Source organism: Dermacentor albipictus, chromosome 1 (assembly GCF_038994185.2).
Source record: "Dermacentor albipictus isolate Rhodes 1998 colony chromosome 1, USDA_Dalb.pri_finalv2, whole genome shotgun sequence".
Classification (NCBI taxonomy): Eukaryota; Metazoa; Arthropoda; class Arachnida; order Ixodida; family Ixodidae; genus Dermacentor; species Dermacentor albipictus.
Window position 1 is genome coordinate 428,775,398 of NC_091821.1, and position 5,871 is coordinate 428,781,268.

The 5,871-nt window shown below is 50.1% G+C and overlaps 1 pseudogene; it reads left to right on the forward strand.

Moving 5' to 3' along the window:
• Positions 1-5,294, forward strand: part of LOC135897749 (uncharacterized) — a 9,464-nt pseudogene extending 4,170 nt beyond the window's left edge.
• The last annotated feature ends 577 nt before the right edge of the window (positions 5,295-5,871 follow it).

Here is a 5,871-nt window from a genome sequence, read left to right on the forward strand (position 1 = left end):
CACCAAAGAAAAGCTATTAGAAATAATTAAATAAAATATGCCACTCTATGATAGGAATAGTAATTTCGACATGCGTGTATTCGCGTTTAATTAGAATTTAGAGTTTGTTCTTCAAGCAGCAAACAATTAGTTGCGCTTGGGTTTGAGCAACAAAACCAACTTTACGTGCCTTCACCAGGCAAGCTTAGCCGTGTTAGGCCTACGAGACACAATATCCACAATCGAATTCGGAAGCAGCGACGTCTAATGAACCAATCTTCATACCACACGCTAGTTGAGAGAAAGCGATAACCGCAGTCAATTCTCCTAGCTTGCGAACTTCACGCGTTACCGCGAATCGAACCCAGTTTGGTGCTAGGTTAGAGCCGTCGCTTCGATGGGTGCCGCCATGTTTGATGACGCAAAGCACTTGAATCCGGTATTTGGGCTGCCGCTAAATCGATGAAATAGCGTTCCCAACGCAAAACCCAAACGCAGTTTGCGCTCGCGCATGCGCAGTGGCTTCTACGCTATTTCTTTGGGGCCCCAAAACGTTTGGGGCCCCTATTCTAAAACTCTCTAATATGTTGTGTTTACGTTCAAGTCAGTTACAAATTTTTGTATTCATTTTAGCCCAACCATCAAGGTACATTTTTTAGCACTTGAGCTTTCGCAAGAGTTTACATGTTTATTTTATTTTTTTCGCGAGCGTTGTGTAGATTTCGGCTGAAATAATTTTATTATATACTTTATATATAGGCGGCTTCCATATCCCTTAAATTTTACGTCGCATAGCCTTCAATTACCAATGCGTCCGCAAAAATATTCCAAGCTGTGTAATTTTGACTACACTTTCCTGTGCCAGAATTACTTGTAATATTTGTGACTAGAAAAAATTTACTAGTAAAGCTATAATAGTTCGTGATGTAGTAATGATTTTTTCTAAACTGGTGCATATCTTGCACAGTGCTTTTTAGATTATGAATGTTATTCATCTTTTATTGCGCAGTGTTAGATTAACTGTACTTGATTTTTTGCTAATGTTTGTTTGATTGAATATAAGTTTTACACATAGAAAGGCCATTTTCCCTTCTTTGGGAATTGCGTATAGTTTGCACTGTTTGAATGACTATCATATTTATTAGTCGCATTTCTGCTCAAAGTCCTCTGTGAAAGTTATAAACACTATTGCAAAGAATGTTAATATTTTTTAATTACCGATTTATCTTCGGATTGTACTGCATGCAGTGTTCTTTTTTTGTCATCGTTGCACTGTTTTGTTCTCAATGTGTGCGTTCACGTCTGATTGCACCCAGCTGCCTTGTATAGGCCAAGTCATGCGGCACTGTTGATTTAGCTTCTGGCCCATATTCCTTTCCAGGATGTTTTGTGAAAAACATGCACAATTGGACTGAAAATTGAAATTAAATCATGAAATAAAGTTCATTTCCATCATCAAGTCAACTCGCTTACTTGCCGAAACCAATGTTGCAACGAATGGACCACCTGAAACGCTTCTAAAACAATATGTCTCCGGATACACCCTAGACCAATCTATAATGAACATGTAAGCCTCGCAATTTGACGAGGAATTTTTTTATCGATGAAATAAAGTGCAAGACATAGTTTCGCGCAGGCACCAGCACATCCTGTTTCTTTTTTTTTTTTTCAGTTAAGTCCGTGATCGCCGCAAAAAAAAAAAAAGAATAGTTACTTCGGCATAGATTAACACAGCCGCCAGAGCACTGTTTCAGCTGAGCCATAGCAGTTGTCTTTGCTGCGGTGTGGCGCCCCGACTTATTATTGGAACCGCGACCGAAACTTTCGGAACAGCGCTAAACCTTGTTATCGCTTTTAAAGCCTCGCCGTTCGAGTGAAACTGTCCAGTCTCTTCAATCGCTTCAATTTCTTTCACAGCGATGCTTTTAGAATACTTAAAAGCTTTAGTATATGCATGTTTCCGCGGTGTCCTGGTACACTATTCACCCAGCTCATATTTGGAGGGAATGTGTGGCGTGTTACGGGTGATGTGCAGACAAGTTTTGAAGTGTGCAGGGCATTTAGGTCTGACTATGAGCTTCGAAAATGGCGGAATTTGAAAGTCTGCGGTGAACACAACGGGTCACAACAAACCACTTCGCCCTAATTGGGCCGCGATTATGCAAGGTCGCCCATGTCCGTTGCTTTTCTTCTTTTTCCCCCTCCACCCGGCCCCCTCCAATTCTTTTCTCCTAAACTTTCTTTCTTCTTTCCCTCATTTCCCATTTCCCTTCTCTTTCTGTCTTCTTTTGAACTCTGCTCGATCGCTGGCAAATAAATGCAGGAAAGAGACATTCTTGCCAGGCCTCACGAAGAGGCGCGCAGTTTCGACTTGCGTGCACCACCGTTTGATAGCCATCGGAGACCTACCTCTTACCCCCTGTGTTTACTTACGCTGCTCCAAACGCGGCCGCAACGCCAAGGCCCACCGGCAGTGACCGCGGCGGACGCTATCGCAAAAGCAAGCTTCGCCCCCCCCCCCCCCCAAAAAAAAGAGCGCCGACGCATGGGACCACGGCATGCCAGCTCGCGTGCCGCTCGCCCGCCCGACGACAAGGGGCACGCGTCGCAGCAGGAATCGGTAGCTCACGCTGCGGGCGATTCCGACCACGCGGGCACCGTGTAACGCACACGTTTAGCGCACGCGACTGCGGTTGGTTACCGTGACAAGGATGAGTTGACTGCGCCTGAAATGTTAGCATACATAGGTTCCGCACGGCGGAGTTGCGACAGCAACTTTGAATGCACTTACGTGACTTGAATGCGAAAGCGTCACTACTGCTCCAATTGGTTACGTGCGCGGTACGTGACGTCATACACTGTCACGTGTCCTTCACAAGTTTACCTTAATACACCTTGCTCTAGTGTGTGTGTGTGTGCGTGCGTGCGTGTGTTTGTGTGTGTGTGCGTGCGTGCGTGTGTCTGTGTGTGTCTGTGTGTGTGTGTGTGTGTGTTTGTGTGTATGTGTGTGTGTGTGTGTGTAGAGAGAGACAGTAGGTTCCTAGACGCGTTCAGTTATTTATGCCCTCAAAGTGCGTACGATTCAGCAGAAAAGAAAAACCAAAGCCAACCCGCTAGCGGCAATGTAACCACATCATTTCGGCATGTAGAGTAGATGCTGAAGTAGTAAAAAAGATCGTTAGCATTAAATTCAATCTTCGAAGAACGAGATCATCGACGATACGACGGGCACCAATGACAACAGAGCCATACTCGGGCTGGACTTGCAGAGCGCCTTCGATAAAGTGAGGCACTCGGCTATCTTGGCCCAAGTATCCAGGCTAAACATGGGCAGAAGGACTTACCAGTACATCAAAGACTTCTTGACGGAACGGACCACCGAAATCTGTGCGGGAGACCTGAAGCTCGAAGAGAAGAAGCTGGGCAGCGTGGGAACTCCGCAGGGCTCGGTGATCTCCCCGCTACTCTTCAACCTCGTGATGATCGGGGTGGCCAACCGGCTAAAAAGAGTAGCGGGAGTCCGGCACACCATCTATGCCGACGACGTTACGCTATGGGTACCGGGAGGAAGCGACGGACACATCGAGACAACGCTGCAAGAAGCGGTCAATGCCATCGCGGAGCAGCTGGGCGGGTCTGGACTCGTTTGCTCTCCGGCCAAGTCAGAACTGCTGGTGATTCCACCGACAGGAGCGGGCAGGAAAAGAAAGAATATGGAAGCCAAGTACGATCGTCCCAAGATTACGGTCAAGACAGCGGGAGGACAGGTAATACCGGAGGTCGAGAAGATTCGAGTGCTCGGGCTGCTCATCCAGCGAAACCGTGTTAACGGTGAAACGGTCAACAAGTTCGTGGGCAAAGCGGCCGCGGCAATGAGACTCATCAAGAGGGTGTCCAACAGAAGAGCGGGGATGAAGGAGGAGAGCCTGACTAGGCTCGTTCAATCCTTCGCAGTTAGCCACATAACGTACGTTGCCGCCTTCCACAACTGGAGGCCGAGCGAACGTAACAAGATAGACGCCACCATACGCAAGGCGTATAAGGCGGCACTCGGCCTCCTCGGGAGCACGAGTACCGAAAAATTCATGGCGCTGGGAGTCCACAACACGCTGGACGAAATAGCCGAAGCACAGAGAACGGCGCAACTCGAGCGTCTCTCTGAAACGAGAACCGGAAGACAGATACTGCGGGACCTTGGCCTCGAGCCGAGGGAAGCCAACCAGCAGGAAGACGTACCTATACCGGATAGCATCAACAGAAAGCTCAGGGTCTACCCGATCCCGAGGAACGTGAACCCCGAGCACAACAAGGAGCGGAGGTTGGCGAGGGCCAGGGCTCTCGTGGACCTCCACGCCAGAGAAGAAGGCGCCGTCTACGTGGACGCGGCGGAGTATCGAGGGAGCAGCGACGCATACGCGGTGGTGGCTGTCGGGGCATCGACGGGTGCAACGAAGACTGCGGCGAGCGTCCGGACTCGAGAGGCACACCGGGCGGAGGAGGTGGCCATCGCCTTGGCCATCTCCGACCCCGGATGCACTACAGTGTTGTGTGACTCTAGAACGGCAGTGAAGAACTACGCCAAGGGTAGGGTATGTAGTGAGGCCGCGCGCATACTGCGCAAGGCCGAACACATCGAACACAAAAGAGCTGTGGTGATCAAGTGGTTTCCGGCCCACGTGGGCAGTGACGTGTCGGAACGCGGGAACGTGAACCACAACGAGACGGCCAACTCAGCCGCGCGAGGACTAACCAACCGCGCAGCTGCAAGCACGGCCGACTCGGAGTGTTGGTCGCGGTGCAGTGCCAAGGACAAGATGACCACCTTCAACGAAATAGTGAAGTGGTACAGACTTAACAGACAGACTATGCCGCCACCTCATCCGGGGCTTACCCGGAAGGAGGCAGTGCTATACAGGCAATTACAGACAGGGTCCCTGCTCACCCCGGTGCTAGCTAAGCACGTGTGTCCGAGCGTGTACGCAAGTGACGTTTGTAGACTGTGCGCTAAGGAGACAGCCACCGCGGCCCACATCCTTTGGGACTGTAGTATAAATCCGCGTGAAGCCAGCGAGAAGACAACGATCCCGCCGCAGCTAGAGGCTGCAACGAGGAGTTATGACCAAGAGACACAACTCAAGGCCGTCCAGCAGGTCTCGGCAGCTCTAGAGAGGCAGCGACCGCGCGAAACCGAGGAGAAGGGAGCAGCACCCCCAGGAAGGGGGCGGCGACCCTCTCGGATCCCCGGAAGTAGCGAGGCACGCAGACCTCGAGGAGCACAATGCACGAGACTGACGTAGTGGCCGCGTCGCGGTGAAAGCTTGTCCTCCCTGCGTGGAGGGAGCCTCACCGACTCTGCAGGCATTTTCACTAAAGTTGTTCTCTCTCTCTCTCTCTGTGACGAAGCCACTAAAGTAAAAACATGCAAATTCACGGTAGGTTAAGTTTCCCACTCGCGAAATTTCTCCAAGACCAGGAACGAAACCACGAACAGTCACCCTGATCGGAGCAGCCTCGTTACCAACTGTGCTGGGAGGCTAGCAGTAAGCAAAGCATATAGCATTCTGGCGTGTTCATTTCAACAGAATTAGTTGGCCATGGGTTCAAAATGTTACCCGGACGCATTTTTCTTCCAATGCGAAGCGGTTTTTCCCCGACCAATCCGAATACGGCGGATGCCAAAGTTAACTTCTAATTGGAATGGAACGATCTGCGACGGTAGCGACAACACGTGGTGCGGGTCGCAAACATTGCGCAGAGTATGTAGCCGTGTAAATGCGCGCACGCGCACATGAGCATATGAATATATTGGCGCTCTTCGCTGTACAGGGCGAACAGTTCTGTTGTCTGCGAATATGACAGCGTCAACGCCGCAGCGAACGACTTGAAAAAATA